This window comes from Balearica regulorum, chromosome 12 (assembly GCF_011004875.1).
Source record: "Balearica regulorum gibbericeps isolate bBalReg1 chromosome 12, bBalReg1.pri, whole genome shotgun sequence".
In the NCBI taxonomy this organism is placed as follows: domain Eukaryota; kingdom Metazoa; phylum Chordata; class Aves; order Gruiformes; family Gruidae; genus Balearica; species Balearica regulorum.
Genome location: NC_046195.1, coordinates 23247887 through 23274089, shown reverse-complemented (window position 1 = coordinate 23274089; position 26203 = coordinate 23247887). Strand labels below are relative to the sequence as shown.

The following is a 26203-nucleotide window of genomic DNA, read 5'->3' as shown; positions in this document are numbered from 1 at the left end:
AGGGATTGAGAAGAAAACAGAGAGAGAAAAATCTGCCTGAAAGCTAACGCTCTTCGAGAGGAGCTCACTCGGCAGCCGAGCACCACTGCAATCAAGAGCAAAGTATTTCTGAGTAGAAACGTATCCTGGTTCTGTGCTTAGAAATTAAAACCCCAATACCTGGCAAATGAGAGATGGGGAAGCGGACATAAGCTGATCAATTAGAAGTCATAAAACATACAAAATTGATGAAGAGAAAACCCCATCAGGTGGGAAGGATCAGACACAACCAGCAGACCTGTGTGCTTATTGGGAGCGATCGGATAACAACGGCTCCTCCGAAATAGCGGGACGGTTGATTTTTGTGCACAGAGAGCAGCCGGGGCAGTGAGCATTGTCTTCTGCACCAGGCAAGGAGCAGCGTGCCTGAACCACGGAAGAATGACGAACACATTTCCTATCAGCAACCAGGGAAACGTAAAAGAGTCGCAGTCAGAAACACCTGAATCTGAAAAGAGTCGCTTGGCCCAACGCTGTTCATTTTGAATACGCATTTGAGTACTGGGGAAAATCCGAAAGAAAGCAAAGGGCCGATGCTGCACTGGTATTCAAGCAGACTGGCAGGTTTCTAGACAGGAAAGCGAATGGAAAAATCGAGACAGAATTGAGGGACAAAAATATAATAAGTGCCAATACAGTTTCATAGACAGCAGATTCTGTCAAATGAGCGTGTTTTCATTCCTTGATAAGATCACAATTAAGGGAAGTTGTACAGATCTGCTATAATATGGGGTCTGTGAAGATAAGCATCATCCCGAGGTCCAGGCTGAGGAGGTGCTGGCAGGTCTGTGCCCTCACCGCGGTGCAGCCCCGTTGCTGCGCGGCACTGCTTCCGGAGGGCTTCGCCAGGGACTGGAGTCGTTTATCAGCAAATTGTTAGCAAATGCGAGATGACTGCTGATAAAACATATGGATGATTAACGGCCTGGCAGGACAGTCACTAACAAGGAAGAGCAGCTGAGGCACACAGTGCTCTGAGACGCTCCGCTCATCCGAATGGAGAGTGTCTGAGTACAGCTGAGAATTACGTTGGACAGGCGAGGGCAGGTGCCGGTGGCTGTGCCCCGGCGGCGGGGCACGGCGAGGATGGCGGGGCTGCTCCTGGAAAGCCCTGGGAGAGCACGGGGGGCAAAGCGACGCACCGGCAGCGTGCAGGGTGCTCCCTGGCAAGCAAAGCCACGAGCAAGAAGAGCAGGGCAGTAAATTTGCCCATGGAAAATTCAGTTAGTTACCCAGTGTTCAGACCAGTGCTGGAAATCTGCATTCAGGTTTGGTGGTTTGAGTTCTTAACAGCGATGTGCAGAGAGCGTAGAAGAGAACGAGTAAAATCACTGAGAGGCTGGCAAAAATACTCTATGAGCTCCATCTGTTTAGCTGACAGAGAATACCAAGAGTTGACTTTATTAAGGTATATAAATATCTTTATGGTAAGGAAAACACCCGATGGTTAAAGGTTCTTTTATCTGACACAGAAAAGCAGAGACAGTGCTGATGGCTGGGAGTCAAAGCAGAGAAGCTGAGACGAGCGATGAGGGACACGGTGCTCCCAGCCACCCTCGGGAGCTGGGCTCGATGACTCTCCACACCCTTCAAGCCTATTTCTACAAAATCTGTCTCACTGGAATGCAGGTTCCTGCTTGTGGGACCACCGCAGCCCTGAGAGGGGTCTCCTCGGTTTATTCTCACTGGTCCTGAACCTGCAACTGGTTTGGACCCTGAAAAACAGTGAATTGATCGATGTCGTTTTTCAAAAAGCAGACGGGGAAGATGAAAGAGAGAGGAGTTAGTTATAAAATGAGATAAAGGCTTTGAAAGCAAATAGCAATTAACCTTCCTGTTCTGAAAATCTGGCTTCCCAGAGCTCAGCCACATCGCACCAGGGAGGGGGAGCACCCCGTCTCTCCTCCGGCTGTGGCACAGCACTGCCGGGGGTGCGGTGCCGGCTGAGCACCGCAGCTGGCACAGCTCGGCGTTTGCACCGGCTCTGTTGCAACTGCAGGCGCTGCAGCGTGCGTGCCAGGAGCAGGGAGGGATGTCACCTCCATACCCAGGCGGCACCGAGAACAGGGTCCGTGTTCCAGCTCCGTGAAGTCAGGACGATGGAGGGGGGAGGCTTTTTGCCTGCGCCTGCTCAGCGCTGGCCCGGCGGCTGCCTCGGGTGGCCGGCAGGCATGGGAGCACAACCCAGCGTAGCCTGGATGGAGCTCCCCACAGCCTGGGCGTGAGCGTGCTGGGGGGGACGGTGTGTCAGGAGGACACTGGGCACGAGAGTGGTGGCTGGGCTGTGCCCAGGTCTGGGGGGGGGCAGGAGAGGGCAGGACCCTGCTGCAGGCAGGGCTGCTGTCTCCTGCCTGGAAGTGCTCCCCTCCACATCCCTGCCTGCTGTAGCATCTCTTCAGGGGGGGAACCACCCTTCCCAGGGATTTGATGTCCATATGAGTCTCCCAGCAGAACAGGAAGATTGCATTATGCAGTGCTGCACTTTATTAGTCAGCTCAAACGACGGCATTACACCCTTGCATAATAAATCCATTACTGTGCCACTGACAAATCCCTGCACGACACGGAGCACCAGATGCACTTCAGCAGGGAACACCGTGGCAGAGCAGAAATCACCAGTGGCTGCATCCACAAGTACTGGCAGGATCCGAGAGCCAAGACCTGTGGCCACAAGGTCGGAAGGAGCCGGAGGCCGCGGGACGGTGACAGCGGGGCACGGGGCAGGCACGGCCGCGAGGACCGGGCACGCAGCCTCGTGGAGCTCTTCCCTTCGGGCCAGGGGCAATGACCGAGGCGGTCTCTTTTTCTCAGCTCCGACACAGCAGGTCTGACAAGCTGCAATTGTATTTTTGCACCTGCCGAGGAGTTAGCAAAACTATACCCCACTAAAGAGTAACCATGCCGGGCCTGGCACAGCCGGTGGCACCTTTTGGTGCACAGCTCCTCAGGACCAGGAGCACGGCGGCACAGCTTAACCATTAGAAAGGTCTCGTGCAAAACAAAGGGAGCCGAGAGGCCAAGTGAGACAAAAAGCAGAAGGTAAAGCTTCCCCAGCACGTGTTGTGAGCACAGGCAGCTTCAGGGAAGGGCTCTGGAGGCAGGCAGGCGCAGGCAGGGGCACGGATCAGCTGGAAACGGCGGGGCGTGAGCGCTATCCCACTGCACCGGTGGTGGGACCCTGATCTCAGCATCACTTCTCAGGCTGGCACCTCGGCAGCTCCCACCGTCCCCGACCCGCGTGTTGGGTGCAGACAGAGCTGCAGCCTGATTCCCTCTGCCCGGCAGAAACAGGGGTACAGGCTGCACGCCCCCGGCCCGAGATATTAGCAATATCTGGCAGAGCTGTCGGCATCCTTCAGGAGTGGGAATGCTCATAAATATGGAGTGAAAAATAGTTCAGTGAATAGGAGCAGCAGCCCCGAAGAGCGGTGCAGCTCCTGGCAGAGCCCATTGCCATGGTACCTGTCAGCAGTTCGCAGCATTGTTTCACACGTCCTACTGCTCTGAAAGGATCTTTTTTAAGAAGCAGCACTTTGAAACCAGGCGATGAAGAGAAGCATCTTGCAGCCCCACCCTGGCACCCATAAACCCAGTGAACTCAGCACACGTTTGCTGAATTACATTAACCCAACATATTCCAGAGTATAAACCCGAGAAGTACTGACCGGCTGAACCTCACCAAGTCTGTTACTGATAGTCTGTCACATCACAGATGACTTCAGTAGCGAATGGATCCTCCTAACTTGGTTCCTAACTCCGAGATTCGGAACAGTAGCAAAATCTGGTTTTTAACACCGCGAGTTTCATCATCAGAAACGCGTTTCACCGGGGTGCTTATGTATCCGCCACGCTTCCCTCCGTACCGGGAAGATCCCGTACTCTCCCGTGAGCTCACCGGGAACTTCGAAGAGAGCTTACAATCAGGCCCATAGTGGTTCTCAATCAGCTTCTGAGTCCTTCTCCCGGTTACGCCTTTTGCTGAGGCTGCCCCTGCAAGCCCAGGGCCGCTGGGCTCGGCCCCGCTCAGGGCAGTCGGAGGAGCCGGATGCCCAGGGAAGGACCGGGGTTGCCACATCCAGCCCTCTCTGCTGAGCCAGGAGCCGGGAACGGTCGGCACACGCTTCCAGACAGACCACAGCCCCTCCAGTCCCAGCATCTTTAAATGCAACGGAGTGCCAATGGAAGAGACAGGGTTCCCATGGGAACGGAAAGTGCTGACATTTCTAAACTAAAAAAGGAAAGAAGCAGCAAAGTATGTGCTCAGCAGGACTACGTGGACATGGACGTGTGGGCATATTGCCTTTCTCCCTCTCCTGCGCTTGGAGGTAAGATACTTTTAAATTAATTCACGTTAGGACGCTGGAACGGTTCACAGCCACGACGCAAGCAAAGTCTCTGTGTATCTGGTTTGGGTGCTTCAGTTCAGGCCAATTGCCTGCAAGATTAATTTTTATGCAGGGATGTATTGTGCAGCCTTTACCTGTAACCACATTAAAGGAGACGAAGCGTCCATATGAAATCATGCTGAGGCATTTATCTCTCTCATGCAAAATGATTGAGATAAATAAGGCAAATTAAACTGCCATATTGTTGCAGCTAAATTATTTGTAATGGCAATATACAATGTACTCGCTGGGTGGTAATTGTGTCCTAGAGTTTCGGACAGGAAGATCTTTAGCTCAGAGAGATGTTTCTCTTTCTGTCAGATCAAAGTGACATTAGAAGTGGATGGTGACTCAACGGAGGCGCTGGCATTGGACACCCGTTTCTCCAGCAAACGAGCACAATGCTGCCCAGATGCGGATGGTCCCTAGTGCCCTGGAAGAGGTGCTGCAGTCCTGGCTCTTCTGTACAGCACAGACGGCTTCACCATTTCAAAACCAATAACGTTTTTTTGCAAAGCGAAGAAGTCGGTGGAGAAATTGGTTGTTAGCTTCTGCTTGCTCTAATCCGTAACCACGGAAAGGAGTTTGGGAGGGCAGAGAGGATGCATCTAGCCAAGGAAAAGAAGGGGTTGGAAGTGCCTGGAAAGCAGCCCAAAGAAGGGAAGAGAAACAAAAAGGAATTACCAAATGTTTCTGGCAGAGTGAATAAAACCAACAAACGATTAATGTCATCATTTAGGAACACCAAAAGTGCCAGTTCTTGTCATCAAGGACCGATTTTAGAGGGAAGGTTGTGCTGCTGCCAAGTGGAAGGGTTATCTGCAGGACCCAAAGGCTCCCACAACGAACAGCCGCTTTCCCCATTTGAAAATCAGAACATTGAAAAAAGCCTCATCTAATTCCCCAGTGAGCAGAGGGGCACCTCCCACTAAAAGGCAAAGAAAAATTGACTAAAATGACTAATTTTTTTCTTTAGGACTCACAGCACGGTTAAAGCAAAGACACTGCCTCCTCTCCGGAGACAGAAAGCCAAGAGCATCCTCAAGCTCGTATGGATAAAAGAATGGATAAAATCACGGGTTTGCAGGAAAATAAACCCTACAAGCAAGCTGCAGCTACTGCATGCGGGGCACAAGGGCTGCTGGTGCATGGAAACAGATCCAGCCCAGTCCAGGGCCCCGTGCGCAGCCCGGCAAGCTCAGGGCCATCTCCTGAAGGGTGGTACCCAGGTCTGGTCCCACCCCTGGACTCTCCACCTCCTCCTGCCCCCACGGCCCAGTGCTGTGCGCCGGGGGAGCGCTCCTCCATCCCCACCCCGGCAGCCCCTCCAGGATGGGATCGCGCTGCAGGGCTCTGGGGAGGAGAGTGGCTGGTGCTCAGCGAAGCTCCACTGGAGCATGCAGCTGGCCAGTCTCCCACCACCCCCCCAAATGCTAACCCCCTTTATGACAAGCTCCTTTTGAACGTTTCTGCCTCTCCCGTTGGCAGCAAGAAGAAACGCGTCACTCTGGGAGCAGCTACTAAGGGAAGCCCAGATGAATCACACACAGACCATTTCACCAAGTCCATTGAGAGGGGTGTTTAAACTTCTAAATTTTTATTAAGAGGAAATAATGATTTTTTTTTAAGGAAATGCTTGAATTTCTCTCCTGGTAAAGCAGGTTTCTCTGATCAGAAGCCAAGTCCCACAGGCTGCCCAGCTCTGCTACAGCAGGAGAGCACCCTTCTGGGAAGGAAGTTCCCTGGGGAGATGCAGGTCCATCGTCCTGCTGCCGAAGGAGATGCTCGGCAGGTTGCACGCGTTCCTCACCCAGCACTGCGGAAGAGGCAGCTCTCCTCACCCCCACACCGTGCACACAGAGCGGAGCCAGGGAATCCTCCGTGCCCCTAGTCTTTTCGCATCCCCCCAGCGCATGGCACTGACTTCTCCTCACCTTAGTGAGAGACCCTGCAGGCATCTGTCCTCACAAATGTATCAGTTGAAATCTCCCAGGTATAAATGTGCCTGATAGACCCGTACAGGAGCAGAGGGAAGGTGAGGAGCAGAGCCCAGCTGAGCCCTTCCAGTGCTGCTCCTGGTCCCCAGGCAAAACCTGGCCCTGGGGGTCAGTGGAAGTTCATCACTGATGTCTGTGGGGCCAAAATTTCATCTCCAGAGCTCAGCAGACTGCAGTCTGGAGCACACATCCACTCAACTACAAGTCTGCTTCTCTGATGCTGCACGTGAAAACACAAATATTTGTAGGTATTTGTTCTCACAAAACCTTCAGGAATATTTCCATCCCTCCTCTGTGCTTTTTCTTGCACCTGTGCTGGGTTTTAAGATGCCCCATCATGAGATCACCTTTTTGGAAGGCTGAACCACTGTACTGAAGAAGCAGATGCGGAGGGAGTGGTTTCCCAAGCAACAGTAACCAGGTGAGAGCAGTGCCCTTCCTCCTCCTCCTCCTCCTCGGCGCAGGGCTCCGGGCGCAGGCTGGGCAGCCGGTACCCTCTCCAGCCGCCAGCGCCGTCACCGAAGCTGGAGAGACGGTGGGGGTGCAAATTACTCATCCTGCTCACTAGCCTGTGGGTGGCATTTGACAACTTGCTGCTGTCACGCAGGTCAGTACACCTCTAATTATAACAGGGCCACTTACAATAACTGTGCGTTATTCAGCTCAAAGGAGAGGCAGGCAGCTTCGTGCATGCACGCTCCTAAATGCTGCAGAGCCTATTTTCTAAATCAGCTCATGCCTTGCTCCCACCCCCCTCCCATAGCCTGCTTTCCCGAGTCTGTCTCACTTCGTGACTGCTAAATGACGGCAGCGGGTTTATTGATGCCGTGCAAAGCTGCTCCTAAAATAAGCATCGGAGATGGGCGTGGGCATCCCCTGCCTCCTGTGGCCACACTCCCCACGAGGCAGGAGGGCCCTCGGAGGGTGCAGAGGCATCCCTGCTCCCCACGATCCCCGTGACCGGCCCGGGGGCTCTGCAGACCCGTGCAGACCGAGATCCTTACGACCCCCCTAAAAAGCACCTTCAGCGTGGCAACCTCCTCCCCAGGAGGGACCAAACAGGAAAGACTTCCCAGCTGGGGAGCACCTCGCCAGACTCCTGGTTTCTCTGCAGCATTTGCATGGATGCAGTACCAAGTGAGGCAGGGTGAGTCACGGACTGGGCAGCATCCCTCAGCTGGAGAGACTGACTCATTGCCATCATGGACTGCCACGCATTCCTGTCCATCCAGGAGAGACAGCTGACCTGTCTCTCCCTGATGAAGGGAGCAAGCAGGACAGGAAATGTTGCACTTGCAGCATTTCAGGGTTTTCAGCATAATAAAGAAGAGTAAGGGTAAAGCCCCTCCTGCCCGTTGCAAGTCCATTGCTGGTAGCACCAATGAATCCCAGAGCAAGGAGCTACAGAACTGCCCTGGACATTTTGAGACAATACTCGCTCAGCTGGCCAGGACTAAGGCTCCATGCAGAACCACTGGCAGAGCCACTGGGCATTTCTCCTGGCAGATGCACTGAGCAGCACCCCTGCCCCCTCGGATCCTCACAGCACCCGCTGACCATCCCACCCACAGCAAAGCAGCGTGTTGCTGCCTTCAGGAAGGATTAGTGTCAGTGCTGACATCGAGATACTACCAGGTGACGTAATTTCCATCCCACTCCTACGTGTTTCAGAGACAGGAGGACATGAGACATCCTGCAGTTCCTGCAGGGCCCCCCTAATTGGCCACAGCGCTGCTCAGGGTTTGCTTTGGGTGCAGCCAGTGCAGGCAGCTGCCTGCAGTACCAGATCTCCAGGGTGGCCAAAGGAAATGCTCGTCATGGACCTGCTGTCCATTTTGCTTGTGCTCGAAAAGACTGGATGAGCTCTTTTGCCTTCATCCTTCGGATGCCAACATCAATCCTGGTCTGTGCTGCTGGGGAGCAGGAGCTGCTGCCTGCACCTGGCCATGAGCGATGGATGCCCTGCAGATAGCGTTCCTGGAGGAAGGGTCCCTTGGCTGCTTCGCTGGCCCACTCTCGTGGTCTTTTTTGTTTGATTGGCCTAGGCTATAATCCTCTTTTCTCTCCAGAAGACTACAGGGAGCTCTTTTCTGCCGTTGCTTTCATGGCTCAGGGGCAGAGTTTCCAATCTGGAGTTAGAGAAGCAAATCCACTCCTCCTTCAGGACGTGGACATGTTGAAGGAAGACAATCTGTTCTTACCAAGGATGGCTTTCCAACGACAGGACTATGAAGACGTGCTGACAGACTCTGCTTGTCACTGATGGCGTTTGCTCCACAATCACTTGCTCGGGGACCGAAGACGCAGGAATCGGTAATAGGGGACAGTAGTGTTGTAACAGCTTTTTGTTTTGAGCCAAATTCTGATCTGGCTGTCCTGAGACAACCCCGGTGGAGTCTTGCAGGAGTCTGAGGACAGCTGAGGGTTACTCCATCCTAATGTGGGTGTGAACTCAGCTTGAAATCTTGATTTGTCCCATTTCAAATTGCTTTTGCAGACAGTGAGAGTGCACCCCTCAGCGTCACCTCCCCAGGTACCAGGGGAAGGAAGGAGACAGCTCATCTGTATTCATGAGGCTACATCAGTAGCTGCATTAAGCTTAAAATGGCAGTGCCGGCTCTTAGAAAAACAGTATGGTCTCACACCCGTAATACGCTGCTGCGATAACATGAACACAGTGAAAATGAGAGGAATCCTTTCAGCAGAGAGGTCAGTTTGCTGCAGCAGATACAGACGGGACTGAGAAAAGGAGGATCCAGGCTGAGGATCAGAGTAGTCTTCCTGCATGGGAATGAGGTATGGGACAAAGCAGCACAGACTCCTTCAGTAGCACACTGGAGCATACGGTGCAGAGAACGGTGTTACCGTAGTGGAGGTCTCTTCCATCTCCCCTTTCTTTCCAAACTCAAGCCACCATTAGACTGATTCCTTTCCCTGGGAACCACCTTCTGTCTCAAGGTACCTGTCTCAGCCCATCTGTTTCCACCTCAGGAGCTGCTCAAAAAGATTTAAAGACTTCGTGATCTCTCTGCACAGGGTAGAAAGTGACAGAAACCTTGTCAAAAGGGAATAAGCAAAAATAAGCAAAAAAAAAAAGGGTTACAAAAATCTCTGTACAACCTGTCCTTGAACTATCCCGCCTGGCAATACTCAGCTAAAGCTTCTGACTGCAAAGACGAGGCCACTTGGGCAGCTGTCTGCCCTTCATGGCAGCTGATGCAGAGCGGGATCTGAACACAAAATGAAGCGTCTCGTTTATAACACGAGGGTTTTGCTCTTGGCCAAACTTTTCTGAACATAAAAGAGCTGTTAGAGTAAGTCATAACTGTAAGAGCTCATCTCCCCACTCACACCGACCAGCACCAACAAGCACCACCGTGACAGAAGGAGCCCGCCTGAGCACAGGGCTTTCTGCTGGACACTCACCTGCTCAAGCAGTTGCTTCCACCCAACCATCAGAGCCACGCGTGTACATTCAGGACACCAGACAACCACGGCTCTTAGCATACGTATCAGCAGCACCTCTCTGGCTGTCCAAAGGGTGGTTGACGCTCTAAAGTCAATGATTATGAGCATGGGTGGGATTGGTACGCCATGCTTTTCGCCTGTGCTGATGTGCATCTCCTGATGGGGCTCCCCACAGATCTGTGAAAACATGCAGGGGGCTGAAAGCAGCCCTGTTAAAATTCTAATTAAAAAAAAAAAATCCCAGGAGAATGGGTTTGTCGTCTCAATATTAATTTTTTTGGAACTTGTAGAATTCAGAATGACTGAAAAAAGAAAGAGTTTAGGTTCCAGTGCAGTCTAACTGCTTTTGGTAGCTTAGAAAATAAGTCTGTTAAGATATGTTTTATGTATTGTGGGGGTTTTTTTGATGGTTTCTATGATGTACCCATTTGTCTACACATGTAATTCTGTGATAGACCACAAAAGCATTTTCAGCATCACTATGGTCTCCTGGGGAAGGAAGTATCACTCTTTTTTAAATTGCACAATACCACCTGTGAGCTGACTACCAGAGAGTGGTGAGGTTGCACACACACGTCGGTGGCAGACGCTCAGAGACCGAACAGCGGCGTAAGGTTATCCTGCTCACCGGTGGGATAGTCACGTAGGGATCACAAACGGGGTTTGGCCCTTAGCCTGTGTATTGGAAAAAAGAGGAATACAGACAGGGCACGGGCATACATCATGTCAGTCGCAGAAGAGGACTCAGAAGTCCTGACTTCAGTTCCTTTGAACTGCAGTATGAATATTTTATAACGAGCCAAAAAAAAGGCATGCGAACCTACCTGCATTTCAAATTCCTCCACACAAAATGGGCCTCGAAGCTCAAAGGGGGTTATAAAAGCACTGCCACCCTTAACTCCAAACATTCTGCTCCTCCTAGTTTAAATCTAATGAATTGTGCTATTTTAATGCACTTTTAAAGTATGTCATCTGTATTCTAACCACTGACCTTTTCCTAATGCCCTTCAGGCATCCAACAAATAGGTTACATCTGTTACTTCAAAAGCAAGACAAGATGTGGAGGCCAACATCTCTTGGGGTTTTGAGCGAAGCAGCCTTATCTTTCTTTAACACTCCCCGCAAGGCATGAATGTGAGCACCCAGGTGCCGGAGTCTGGAAGGACTCACAAAGGGGTCCACACAGAGGGCCAGGCGGCCTCACACTTTTGTACGCTTTCCAGATTATCTTGTGCTGAGCAACCCACCACAAAGCACAGAGTTAGAGTTCTGCCTACTTTTATTATTCTTGATGTTCAGAGTTCAACTGTCTTTCATTCTCTAGCATCATCTTCTGATCACAAAGTGAAATACTAGAGAAGATGACAGCTGCAGTGAATAACCACCCGACGGACCGCAGGGTGTCCCGATGTCTGTAGTGTGCAACAGAGATGGAAGCTTTTCATCCAGATGGGATCTACCCAAACACACTCTGCTGCAAGCCACCAGCCCACGAATCCAACTCCCACCTCTGTCAGCTGCTTCTCTTTACGCTCCGGTGCACTAGCACTGCCCCACCATTCAAGAGGTCCATATCTGCTCTGGAGCAGACTCAGCCCATCCGTTCTGAAATGCTGGACAAGATCATCTTCTGCCCAGTGCAGAAATGAGCTGTGCTGCAATAGCTCACAGATTCGGAGGTAGACTGGCTCTCACTCTCACAGCCTGCCAGGCTGACTGTGTCACTCCATGTCCTCAGTTAATCCATCTCTAGCCACCACATTAATTCCTCCTTGAGCCAAGGCAACAATTCTCATGTCAAGTAAGATCTGCTCCTGCCGTGCCCAACAAAAGGTAACCCTCTGTTGGTAGGAGAGCTCTAGATGTGGCCATAGCGTATTGTCACCACCAGCTTTGGCTTTACCTCACATTGTGCAAGCTGGGGATAGGATCTGATGAGGTGGAAACCCATCTGATGACCCATGGGAGGGCTTTAGGGATCCCCACTGGAAACAGCTTCCCAAGACTCTGCAAGCTGGTTTATTTAACTTCCACAAGGAGAAAAACCTCTCTTAATCCAGTTTTATGACTAAAAACCCCTTAAAGGCTGTCTCCTATGACGTGAGATGTAACTAAACTCTGATGTGTCACTGTTCATCACTCACCATATGCTTTGATGGCTGAGAAATGCGCATGACCAGGAAAAAACCTGAGATGCCCTCTTTCTCGTGTGGCGCGGTTTTGTTGTTTGTTGTTTTTTTTTAATGAGAAAGCTCTTTGTAAAGGGTTATGATTATTTCCCCCCACTTTTAAGAGGGTTAGCAAGCTCGACATGCAGCAGAGCAATAAAGTACCCTTGATGTCTTCTCATGGACCAACTTGCTGTTGAAGAAGATGGCTTGCACCACTGAGCCTCATCCTGCCCAAAGTGGCTGATGCCAGAGGAGGATGCATGGGACACAGCAGCATCCTCCCCCACGGCTCAGGACAAGGCGTAGCCTCAGAGTGCATCCAAAGAGAATTTCTGCATCAAACCAGTAACAATAATCTAACAGCAACAGTCAATGAGAGATGTTTGGCACCTGTCATCTGAAGGACTGAACGCATTTACCAGACCTGGTTTAATTTGTGCTTGGATTTTTCTAACACCACTTACCAGCATTAAAAGGCCATGAAAAAATGCAAATAGTTGCAAAGTGGGAAGTATTTTTGTTCTCGTTTTTCACTGGAGATTGAAAACCTAGCTGTCTTCCCACTGGAGAAGCTAATGGTAGAGCATACTAATGTGCTCTTGCACTAGTTCTGTGTGTGAAGAAGTAACTTCACAGTCAGATGTTTAGACCCCTTCCAGAGCCCCCAGTCCCACAGGAGCGGGTCTCTGGAATGAGGAAAGCCTGGCTGACCGGACCCAAATCTCCCTGGGCATGGGGATGGTGACACACACGGGAGCTCCCGTGGCCCACCCAGAGCTGGAGGTGATGCTGCTCTACCAGCAGTGGTTCTCTGCTGGGTCTTGCTGTAGCCCAGCAGGAGTTTTGTATTCCTGTGGACTTCCAAGTGTCTGTCTGAGGAGATGCTGACTGCTAAATCCCCTTGTTTGTGTGTTTGGGAGCCTTCAAATGCCTTCCCTCTGTTTCCATGCCTGCCTATGCCATCAGAGGAAAACTCAGGCCCAGTGTTTCAGCCCTGGCTGTGTCTCGTCACCACCCAGGGTTGTTTATTGTGGTCCTCAAAGATGAAAGTACACAAAGCCCAAGAGGCTGGGACAAACCCTGTCTGCAGGTCAGAGATGAGACTGGAGCATGGATTTAACATCACACACACAAAAAACACACATCCTGCAATACTGCCAAATTTCATAAATGTACCGTGACACAACGGTTACATCTGGAAGCTATTTCTGTAAAAAGCACAGAGATGACGTGACCCTGTCTACTCGAGAAACACACTGGTTTGATGCATACAGCGTTCCACAGTCCATCTTGCTATACGATCTTTAAAAAGCAACCAAGATCTCAAGTTGAATGTTACCATAGCTGTAGGTTTCCTATTCAGGCACCAGAAGGGCTTCTGGCTGGGGCTATAGATGGGGTAGGTGAGGCAATTCCTGGTTCAGCCTGGCCAGGATGTGGTGAGAGGTAAGTTTGGCCCAAGCCCTGTATAGCCAACCCTGTGTGTTCACTCACCGGCTCGTGCATCACTAAAGCGACTCCTCGTAACAGGAGCAGAGACGTGTGGGTGGGCTGTGGAATAGATTCGTTTGCCCAGGAAGTTATCAGGAACGAAGTGAGCTCAGCTCCTCACAGGATCAGGCCCATTAATAACAACTTCTTGCTATTTCCAGAAAATGATGGTGTTTAGACAATAAAGGTTTTCAGACACACAAAGCAAGATGGATTTTCCTGCAAAGTTCATGCACGGAGAAGTTCGGTTCATCAGTACTGGCAATGGCCAGGTAAGCGAGGCAGACCCAGGACCCAGGGAGTGGGAAAACAAGAATCTCCATTTGCACGTAGAGAAGCCAGTAGGTCAAGCACACAGGAGCCAAACCAGCTAGGAGTCGTTCCTAGTTACTCTGTTAGATTTGATTCACTGTTGTGTGTTTTATGCGGTGTAGGCTTGTTCCTGCCAGGCATGGCGAATTCTGACCCAATTCAGCCAATACTAAATAAGGTGCTTAATCCTGAGGACGCTGGCAAGCACTTTTCTAGACCAGAGCTGAAGAGCTCAGCACTTGAAGGACAGGTCTGTAAGAACCCAACCCCTAATAAATTCAACACAGCAAGGTGCTGGAGGTGCTCACGGGGTGTCCAGAGGCCAGATGGCAGGCAGCATCCCACCGGAGAACTGCGATCCCCGCGCGCAGTCCCCGGACTGAATGCCGTGTTCAGAGCTGCCTCTTCTCTCCCTTCCCAGAAGGCCTTCGCATCCTCAACGGGACGCGGTAATTAAGCCGACATGGAAGAACACAACCATTCTTCAAAGGGCTGGCAGATTGATTGGGGATTACTCCTGTAGTTGCACAGCTGCACTTGGGGAGAATATGAATATTGGAAAAGAAGAAAAAGGAAAAGGAAGACAGCAGAAACAGGGGAACAACAGAAAGTGAGGCAGACAGAGGAGCATGATGGAGAGAGTGTGCAGGAAAGATAAAACCAGGACAGAAGAAAAATGTGTTCTCTTTGCACAGAGTAACACAGAGAAAGTCAGGAAGGAACAGAGCACATCTGACACTGCCACTACACCAACACAGATGTCCAGAGAGAAACGTAGTTGACATGAGATCGAATTGTACTGGACTGTAAGTTTAAAATCTCCACAAATGCTGTGTCAAGGGCTGGACTTTGCAGATCACAAGCTGCCTTACTTCGTGTCTTGCCTGCAACAGAAAGGAGTGGCACCTGGCATTATCAGCTCTTGCTCTGACCCTCGCGATGGGGACCCCTGTCTGAGCAGCCAGCTCCCGCGTAACACCTCAGATAAATGATACGGCCACCAAGGTAAGGACCACACAGGCGACTGCAGTATTTAACAGCAGGGTTGCAAACTAATCAAAGAGTAAGATACACCGTTAAAAGCAGTTTGGTTTCTCAGGGTGAGCAGAGAGCCTTGCCCCGTGCGCAGGGCCAGGCTCAGGCCAGCCAAGGAGAGCCCCAGTTTGATGTGGTGATAGTCCCTGGCCACCTAAACCCTGCCCATGTCATGGGGGACACCAGGAATCAGCAGCATCTCCAGATGCGGTATGATACCTCACGTATATAACACAATATATGAGCAGTATAAATTCCATTGTCAGGATATAGAAATTGCAAGCTGGGGAGGAAGCCATGGAGACATGCAGCAAGCGGCACTGCTTGGGAGGAGCTGGGAAGGGACCAAAAGCTGACGAGCTGCAGGGTGATGGTTTGCAGCATCTCGCTGCCTGACTTTGGGACAGTGCTTCGGTGGCTCACACGAGGTAAGTGCAGGGGCAGATAAAGCACGAGCATCTGCTCGCGGGTGCAGCGCTGCCTGTGTCTCAGGCAGCTAATTGCTAATTGTACGCACTGGAAAAACACCTCTGAATTAGCAGGGAAATGGCGGGGTTTGGGCACATACCCTGAAACCTGGGGCCACTCAGAATATACCCTTCAGCCTCCCTGCCCCATATGTACGAACAGCGTCAGAGGCGGCGGTGCTTGGGGTTGGGGATAGCAGGGCACCAGGAGCAGACTTGGTGCTCACAGGTAGGAGAGCAGGCTCATGTTCAGGAGCAGCTTGTGGCTTTATGTACAAAGCACTGGTGGTCTGGGGGCGAGCGTGTGTTCTGCTGGGCTCCCCGTGCACCATGCGCACTGCGCTGCCCCGCTGCGCTTCGGCAGGGAGAGGAAACCAGATCCGTTCCCACAGAGCTCTGCCGGGGGACCCACGTCAGTGTGCGTGCTGGACTCGTTTAATGCAAAATATTTACCAAACATGTTTATGCCCATGGTTTGGCTTCAGTTTCATCCATAGCAAATACATTTCCAGAAAAACACAAAGAAGAAAAAATCCTCTGAGGTAAGGAGCAATAGAGAGATAAGTCTGATTAGGAAGACAACTATTAATAGCAATTATGCTTTAATTACTGTGCCTAATCTTTTTGAACCAGCAGTTTCTAGCATGTCCTCTACCAGACAAAGAACAAACTTAACTCTTCTGATTCTGTGTTCAACGAGATGTAGAAGGGAGATCTACTTCCAGTAGGTTCACTAGCAGCCAGATATCAAACTGCTCACAGAATATTTGCATAAACTATGTATGAGACAAGACGGCCTCGAAGAAAGGCAGGAGTTGTTCTGTCTGGGTACAACACCGCCTGCGAGCGTAGACAATCTGAACGTTACTCTCTGTCTCGACGGCTGTTTCTCCAGGGCCAGGCTATTATGCTCCCAGGCTGCTGCCACAAAATTCTGGGCATAAAACAGGCACTGAAAAGGACATGAAATAGTCTAGACAGAGGGAAGCATTTCAATACTGCTGGAAGGAAGCACGGCCTGTGGCTCGGAGCCATGGCTTAGATGGCATTTGATGTTCTTACTGCCGGGCAGTCCAGGCTCGCAGCAGAGCCTTGAGCCAAGGAACACATTCAGTGTCTTTGCACAGCGACCCTCCTCAGAGGGACAGAGCCCCCTCAAAGTGCCTGCCGTCCCCCTCCTCAGAACCGGGACACAACGGCCAAGGTGGCAAAAGCCCAGTTCCGCCGATCCCTGGGGGTCACGGCAGGAATCCCCATAAATCTTTGCACTTCATAATTATAAAGCTTTAGCTATCCTGTGTGGAAAGTGAAGGTGACGATAAACTCGTTAGATGAATACAACTACACTGTGACTATAACTAAATGTACCTAAAAGCCCCCACTGAGAAATCGTAATATTTTACAGTATATATCATATACTTGATACCTCTTCATGGGTATCTCTGGAGCCTGTGCCTATTCTGTCCTAACCCCACACTGTCTTTGGGGTAAATATTTTTACAACTAAACTTCAATAGTGTTAACTTTTGAAAAATATTGAAGTATATCAAAAGCAAGTAGACTTGGGGGAGGGTGGGGAAGATGCTGCATCTCAAAGCATTTTCCAATCTTGTGGATGCTGGATCTTGGGTTAATGCAACAGGACAGGATGTGGGGGCAAGGAGGAGTGTCTTCCTTCTTCTCCATAGAAAACTGATGAACAAGAAGTTGATTGCCTAATTCTAAAAATGAATCTTTTTGTACATCCGAACAAACAGTCCTACCAAGCACTGTGGAACAACTGACCTTTGCTTTGAAATCACGCATAAATCTAAAGTATACAGAAAGATTAATCGTTATATCTCAGACCTTCTACCAATAATTTGAATGTCTTGCTCAGCTTAAAGAGAGGCCTCAAGATCAAACTTGGCACAAAGACATCGAAAGCCAACACAGTGGAATGGTCAGAATGAAAACCTTGCAGCGGTGAGGAAAGTAAGACCGTCAGCAGTGTTTCACCCAGCAGATAGACAGGCTCCTCTGCAAGCACAGGGTGCGCTCACACCCTGGAAGCTCATTTTCAGCCTACCTGGCAAGATCAGAGCCACCAGAATCGGTAGGCAAGGGCCCTCTGCAATTTAATCCAGCCTTAAAAAGAAACTAATTAAAGAACCTGCTTGTGAAGAGAAAGGGATGCACGCTGCTCTCCACCTGGCCGGTGAGGTACAACGGGGCAGGCACACGTGGACCCCCGGCAGAGCCCAGCTGCAGCCTGGCTGTGGGCGTGCAGGACACAGCCAGGACGGAGCTGCGCTTCTCCAGCATGGAAAGCATTTTAGCTGATCCTGGCTCAGAGCACGGCACGTCCCAGCAGCGTGGGTTGTGCAGAAACCAGGAGGAAAGATTCAGGCTCAGAAAGGACTGAATGAGAGGTGCATTACAGGTACAGCCCTACTTACAAACAAAAATAGCTCTAAGTAAGCAGCTGAGAGCGTCTAGACCCACACCTATTCTCTGGGGAGAAAGAAGAGCAATTCAGGACCTTGACAGGCTGGAGAGGTGGGCCCGTGCAAACCTCCTGAAGTTCAACAAGACCAAGTGCAAGGTCTTGCACATGGGTCGGGGCAATCCCAAGCACAAGTACAGGCTGGGTGGGGAATGGATGGAGAGCAGCCCTGAGGAGAAGGACTTGGGGGTGCTGGGGGATGAGAAGCTCAACATGAGCCAGCAGTGTGCGCTGGCAGCCCAGAAAGCTACCCGTGTCCTGGGCTGCATCCCCAGCAGCGTGACCAGCAGGTTGAGGGAGGGGATTCTGCCCCTCTACTCCGCTTTGGTGAGACCCCCCCTGCAGTACTGCATCCAGCTCGGGGGTCCCCAGCACAAGGAGGACATGGAGCTGTTGGGGCGAGTCCAGAAGAAGCCACGGAGATGATGTGAGGGCTGGAGCACCTCTGCTATGGAGACAGGCTGGGAGAGTTGGGCTGGTTCAGCCTGGAGAAGAAAAGGCTCCGGGGAGACCTTAGAGCCCCTTCCAGTCCCTGCAGGGGCTCCAGGAAAGCTGGAGAGGGGCTGGTGACAAGGGCAGGGAGTGACAGGCCAAGGGGAATGGCCTGAAGCTGCAGGAGGGCAGATGGAGATGAGATCTGAGGCAGAAATCCTTCCCTGTGAGGGTGCTGAGGCCCTGGCACAGGGTGCCCAGAGAAGCTGTGGCTGCCCCTGGCTCCCTGGCAGTGTTCAAGGCCAGGTTGGATGGGGCTTTGGGCATCCTGGGCTAGTGGAGGGTGTCCCTGCCCATGGCAGGGGTGGCACTGGATGGGCTGGGAGGTCCCTTCCAATCAAACCAGTCTGGGATTCTGGGGTTCTATGAGTTAGTGAACAGCAGAACTAAAGACACCTGATTTCCAAAGCATCTGTGTCCTGCCCCTACGTACACCTCCTGATGGGTGTTCAGTCCTTCCCTCACCCTTCAGCTCAATGGGAAAATCACTCTGCGTCTGCCTGACAACAGTTACCAATTTTTTTGGCACGCTGCAGCACACAAGGCTTTGCAGACCTGCACACTTCTGCCACGAGCGGACAAGAGGCACAAAAGCTCTCGGAGGGGGACTTGCAGACAGACAGATGGTGTGACTGTAAAGCTTCATTTCTTGGAAAAACTGGGCTAAAAATGTAGATCACTGTAACAGAAAGAGTCTTGAGGAACAGGCTTAAGAAGCTATACTAAAACCATTTGAGGATGACCTTTTTGAAGAGGTCCCCAGGAGTAATTACTCCTCTCTGGCCGCCTGCTGTTTGCTCCTCCCGTTATGCACAGCAGGATCATGCCCTTGGTGCCTGTTCTTTGGCTGAAGACACCTTCAGCGCTGCACAGGACCACACAGGACACGGCTGATTGTAGCAGCCCTGTGATACAGCTTTGCCTACGCGTAGCACATCTTCATGCATCCTGAGCACTGTGATGCTATTAAACTGAAGGGGTTTATTATTAAATCCCAGTCACTCTGAAGTAACTGAATTATCCAAGTTTTAGTTGAACCAATTAACTGATATAATACATTACTCTTGTTTTCTTAAATGAAGAGAAGCATCTTGCTTTCTGCTCATGTCTCGCTGTGAAAGTGATTTTTTAAACACTTTAATCTAATTAACTTTTTGAGACTGAGTATCTGTTGAAGGAGCTCAGGCGATGAGAACTGAACGTTGCTGTATGTGGTGCTAACCAAGGAGGAAAACCTCTAGGGTTGTGAGGACGAGGAGGGCGTAGAAAAACAATGTCCTTCTTAGGATACACGAGTTTAAAGTCAGGGAGGTCTTGCTGGCTGACCTGCTGTTCTTCTAAAATATGGCTGAAAAGATAAAGCAAGCAGGAAGAAGCATTTTCAGAATGCATGGGCTACAGTCCTCCTCCAGAGAGTAAAGCTGAAGAAAAGGGGGGGTGTGCCTAAGACCACAGAAAACCAGCTACAACGGGGAAGTCAAGGATGTGCATCCACGTGCGCAGTGCCCCCAGCACTCCCCGATCCCAAATGCTGCTCCACAGAAATACAGCGTTCCCTCAAGCTGCTGGACGGTCCCTTCAGAGCTCTCCCTGTTTTGTTGTGATGCAGCACAGAAGGAGCATCCTGACCATCAGTTGTTTTGCCCAGACAGAGATTTCGGACTGAAATTGGAACGTGCCCAATGCGGAGCTTGATGCTGCAGAGCTCTGCAAGAGCAGGTAGCAGAGTCCCCGGGAGTCTAAAGTGAATCATCCCCATAGCAATGACCTTGTAAGCGTTTGTTACGGGAAATTACAAGAGTACAGACCTTGATGAGTTCACTGGGAATTAAACAGCCATTGTATCGTTTCTTAGGCGGACCTGAAGGTAGCACTAGATTACAAAGGGAAAGTAATTGTACTGGCCCATGCAGGCAAGGTGATAAGGAATACAGGTCAAAGTGTGGCTTGTGGTAAATAAAAACTGTATTTAATGTAAATTATCTCCCTGTGTTTCTATCTAGAAATCAACAGTGAATCAGAGGGAAGCATCATGGATTAATTCTGACTGGCCCTTGCAATGTTATTATAAAAGAAAGGATGAGATATTCTCAATGATACTCAAATGAAAGAAATAAAAAAGGAAGCAGATTAAATTACACGTTGCTAATGTTTACAAACATGATACTGAATCTCACAACCTACACACTTTATCTGATTTTAAATTAGGACTAAAATAGAGCTTTTCTTCTTTTTCTCAGCATGGTGTTTCAGCTCCTATGGTTACACCCCGAGGCACACACTGATGCTGGTCAAACCAGATTGCCCAGGGTTTCCTCTGCTGAGCACATCAGCCCGCTGCGGTTGGCCTGCTATGCATGCCAGGCGGTGGTAAGGTCCCAGGAGTCCTGGTGGCACTGCGCCCCGTCTGCCCAGTACGTCCCTCAGCGCTGACACTGCACACCCCTATCCAGCCCATCGGTCCACTCCACTGTGGCTGTAAAGGGGAAACGCAGCCTGACGCAAGGGCCTGCTGCCTGGGGCAGTGTCTGTACCCCACACGAGCACCCCACAGAACAGCACTTCCACTGGGGAGGAACGAGGGCAACACAGGACCAGGGTCACTCTCCATGGGCAGCAGAAAGGAACCAGACCCTGTGGCAGGCTGCCGAAGACAAGAGGAGCCGGAGGTCTGCAGCACCCTCTCTTCCATGGGACAGCCAGCCCTGCTGCCTACGCCAGGGCTGTGCAGAGGAAGCCTGGCTGACACGGCTCCTGCTAAGGAGGACAATGAGCTGGCAATGGAGGCCAGCCCAGGCGCGGGGCTTTGGAGGACACAACGTACATGTGATTTCCTCGGCCACTGGAGGCATGGTGCAGTCACTGAGGCTGATGGGTCCTCAGACAGGACTGCGCTCACCCTTGGGTCTGTCCCACCCAGTGACAGAGGAAACGAGAGGCATGAGGGGTGCTCACAGCCCAAGCGTAGATGGAATTTGGGCTCCCCTGGTATTTTGAGACTCTAGCTAGATGCAGGGATGAGATGAGGGCATTGAGGGCATCTTAGTTTCTCAGCTGCTGCATAAGCAGATTAACTTTACGTGCGGCTGATCCACGGAGAAATAGATCAGCAGGAGTCCCTGACAAAGACAGATTTCTTCCCGACTCACATTCTGCTTGCTCACAGTAAACACACTGGATGACGTTATTTACATGACCTATCTTCTCTTCTCCGACTTGTACCACTTTGCTACTCAACCTCCAACCTGGGTCGCAGCCATCCATTAACTTAGGCCCATTGCAGCCCTGACAGTCATTTTTCTTCCTGATCTTCTGTTCCCCCAGGAATCCTCTTGACACCAACCGCAGTCCACTGGAAAAAGGATTTAGAAGACCAAAAAGTAAACTAATTGCTGTGAAAAGCTCCATTGCTTTTCCTTATCAGAGGAACAAGAACTGAACTTCTAACATGCCCTCCAAGAAGAAGAGAGTGAGGCTAGAAGGCACCAGTCCCGCTCTGCTCTCAGAAGAGAGAAGTTGAATCTTGAAGAGACCGCTCCTGTCTCTCCCAGTCACCACATGTTCTGCTCCTCAGGAAACTCATGTGTGTGTGACAGGTACTGTAAAGGAAGGCAGGAGGACGCAGCGAAGGTATCTCCCAAGAGGGAAAGCAGCTATGACCATTCAAGACATTTCCCTGCATCCACCTGCCCTCCCCTTCCCTCTCCCAGAGCCTGGCACGACGCACCTCCTCCATAGCAGCACTCACAAGGACAGTGCCGATAAGGAGGCGACCTGGTTGTCTGCCATGGCATTTGCCTTTTCTCCTTCCCGTGCAGTGTAACAGCTTCCCGTGAGAAGCTCCCTGCGGCAATGGCTTCTCTTCAGTGCCCTTCCGATGCTCCGAGCCATTTGAGGCAGCTCACCCTGAGCTGCCAGTCCAGAGCAGCTCTGCTGAAGCAAATGGAAATTTACTGCGGGTATTCAGCAGAGTTACTCCAGGCTCACACCATGGAACTGGGAGCACAATTGACCCTCTTGTTCTGCATCTCTTGGCTCAGAGGGCTTAATTAGACTGAACGTTTAAAAAATAATTGAGTGATGAGAGGGAAGCTATTTGGCACTTAAAGAGCTAGAAAAAATTTGAAGCGGGTATGTGGCAGAGGACAAGGAGCAAAGGCAGGAATAGGAAGAAACATATTCACAGTGGCTAGGAAATAGGAATTTTCTCTGGAAGCATTATTTAAATGATTGGAACCTAATTTAGCACATCAAAGACTGTTCAGTTTTTCAGTGCCCTGGACGGACACGGTACTTCAGGCCAGCTCTAACTTCCAAGGACGCAAGCACTTCCGTGGACTTAATGGAGCCATCTGCTCTTGAAAACGTATCACATTTCTGACCTATGTCAGCTTCTCCTTAACCTGGCTCGATATTCCTTTTGCTTTGGGGGAGCCACTACACGATGTCTGCTTCCATTTCCTTTAAGATTAGACACGAGGGTTTTGCTGCAGTGATTTCCAGGTAACAGACCTGGAAGGGACTTGGGCAGCCCACCCTCACGTCTGTACCCTGTATGCTGTCCCGCGAAGGAAGGACTCCAGCATTTCCAGGTTTTGAAGCTTCTGTACCCGCCCTGATCCTGCAGTGAGACTGCTGCGAAGTTTCCTCTTTTCTCCTCCTTCCATCCCCCAGCACAGGCTGTCTGGGCTATTCACCACGCTCTGGAAGTGTCCCAGCCCAGAGACGTTCCAGGGAAGATGACCTCTGCATTATGGGATGAGCAGAACAGGAGCGGGGTCGAGTACAGCTCTGTGCTGGAGAGGTGGTAAATACCAACTGTTGCAATGGCTGCTATTTTATCGACGCATAAATTAAATTAGAAATGCATACATTTCCTATCATGGAAAACATGTTAATGCACAATGCACATGGACAGCTCTTCTAGCCCTCAGCTCAATAAATTGTTATTTTTTCTATACTGAAATGCCAATTCCTCTTACAGCAGTAAAGAAAATCTGCCAAAATCCTCATCAGTAGTTTATCATTAAAATCCTGCGTTTCCTACTGTGAAGGAAGAAACAAATACATGAGATTCTCAGGTATGATAAGAAGTGCTTTCCAATCCATGCGCTGTAGTAATAATTTGTTTTCTCTTTTGTTTAGGACAAAGGAAGGTGTTTTTAAATTATATGTGGGAATACAAAAGCATGTTTCAAATTCAGGTCATGGTTTAATTGAGCAACAATTTATGATGCTCAATTTGTGGCTTACTTAGTCTACAGGAAAAAAACCAAACCCAAACCCTAACCTAGGAATCATAACTGTAAACTAAATGAGGTGCACAACCAGCAGAAGGAATTGGTCTCTTGAGACAGCGGTATTCCTGCACTCAGATACACGAATCGTAATCACCTACTTGCAACAAATTACTCTGCGTTGTAGAGCGCTTCCCTTGGAATTGCCACTTCCAATTGTCTTCCAGAGCAGAGTGGTAAATAGCTGCAGCCATTTGTGTGTAAGTTGGGAAAAGCAAAAAGAATTACCCAGGCTCCAGTACTACTCCTTACGGCCCAGTGAGCTCTCATTGACTCTCTTAATCCTTAATAAGCATTCGGCCTTAATTGCTGATTTTATCTTAACCTAGTACTTATGCCATAATTGATGAACATTGTTTGCAGCAGAGTTTTATAGCTCTCCAGTACAGATGGAAAGCCTTGCTTCAGTGCCTGTGCAATTGGATCTGCTGTTCACCAGGCGTCGCACGGTGGTGCCTGGCACCATCTAGTGCCGCGATGCCAGGCTGTGGCACCCCGAACAGGCACTGCAGACCACCACCTCACATCTTCTCTCTAAGATGTAACTGTTGCTTGTTAGACCAGCTCTCGTCAGCTGGAGTGAAAAAATCTTATAAAACTCAGGGTCAAGCTGTCTGGGTACTGAACATGGCCTCTCTGTAGACGGGTTTGGGGAGGGGGCTAGGCAAATTTCACCATGAGGTTCTTGAGCAAGTGGTTTAGTCTGCAAAATGCAGAATATACTCCACTCCTGCAGGCTTTCCAGGGGCTCGGCAATGATCCTCATAGGACTGGTTCCAGAGACCATGCAGGGAGGGATGGGCAGAGAAGAGCTGCGCTCCGAGATCCCAGGGTCTCTGCTTCCCCAGCCTGCGTTCTCATGTCCCACTTTATTTACATTCATATCATTTGGTAGGTGGTAGATGATTTCCTGAAAAATTGATTCTAATATGTAATCCTATGTTCAGCAGAAAGGCAGATTTTACATTTGGTGATAAACCAGAGTGTATATACCCATCTAAATGGCAGCATTTAAAATTAGGCATTGATAAAATTTCAAGTAAAAGAGCTTTACACATCACCAGCTGAACACAGCATGCTGGAATATTACCAATGTTAATCAAAAGAAGTTTGTTAATTGTTTCAGCAATCTCAGTGCCAAGATGAGGAAGGTGTTTGCCGGGGGCGGGGGCAGACGAGGCAGGGCTCTGCACCCACCTCACCCTGGGCGCTGACCCCAGCTGCTGGAACAGCCACCACGGACCCCCGAGGAGCAGAGTCCCCAGCACCCGCCACGGTTAGACTTGTTACTTCAACAGGAGCTTTGGGATATTTCATGTTAAAACAAAAAGGTCAGTTCACATTGGTGAATCCGGTGCATCGCTAGGACAGGGTGAGATTTTGCTATGTGGAACTTTACAGGTTGTGGCAAAACTGTTGTGGTTTTGATGTATAAAGCAGAAGATTCCCTGATGAAGCCTGGGATGCTTAAATGCCTTAAAATCTTGGCCTCAAACTATTATTAAGTTTAGTACAGGCGACAACAAACATAAACCTGCCTCCATCCCAACCACTTCATGAACCAAGTATTTTAGCAGCACTCATATTATCAAATTAATCTTTTTAAAAAGATATTGCGTGACAGTCCGTTTGAAACCAACACCCATTTATCAGAAAGTATCTCAATATAATACAATGTACCAGACAGAAGGGTTTTTCAGAGTAAGGCACATTTATATAAAGCAGAATTGTCCACTGTCTTTTTTTTAAATTAACTCTACTGTGCCTAGCATCATTTTGCAGATGGGCTGAGGAGGAGTCTTTATTAGAAGGCAATTCCAGCAACCAGAGTTGGGAAAGGGCTTCATTGTCCTAGGGAGAGTGAAAATACAGAGTACCTGGAATATAGAAATGTATAGATTGTGACCATAATCACCTGGGGAAAGTGAGATAATACATTTTGATACATTTTCTTGAAACTTTAAGGGCACAGTCTGAAACATGTATCATCCTGGACTCTCTCAATCCCCACAAATAAATCCAGTAACAACTAGCAACACACAGATATACTTGTGTGTGACTTCCGGAACAATCACATACACTCCTGGAGGCAATGGCTGTATTTGCATTGCCTAAAATTTTTATATAAAAATGCTTACAATTTCTTTTTAAGATGCTCCAGTAATTTTATTGGCTGTAGTGGGGCCTTTGAAATCTGGCAGAGCAACACCCCCTCAAGCTAGAGAAGTCTTTCCTTTGTCCCATGAAATCTCATTTATATTTAGCAGAGTTAAATTTAAATTATTATTTTCCTTTTTTGCTTGTGTTCCCCAGCAACAAAACAAAACAGTAATTGGATATGAATGTTTGGAGAAACCAAAGCCACACTGTCAGACAAAAGACCCACACACCACTACATTAAATTCCTTGTCTTCACTCTGCCCGAGCCGCGGCTGCTTCTTCACAGCGCACGGAACCTCTTCCCTCCAGAAGCAGGGAATGCCCCAAGGTTGCTGCACCCCCTCAGGGGCCACAGCTATGCCCAGCTCCAGGGATGCTCTTTGGGTTTTGTCCCTCTGGGCTCG

General features: G+C 50.0%; 1 long non-coding RNA gene across 1 annotated transcript; it reads left to right on the top strand.

Annotated features, from left to right (window-relative positions):
- Window positions 1–3710: 3710 nt before the first annotated feature.
- Window positions 3711–18145, top strand: LOC142603535 (uncharacterized). The gene is made up of 3 exons (XR_012837483.1): window positions 3711–4364; window positions 4746–6842; window positions 10901–18145. It is a non-coding gene; the product is annotated as an uncharacterized LOC142603535 (long non-coding RNA).
- Window positions 18146–26203: the final 8058 nt, after the last annotated feature.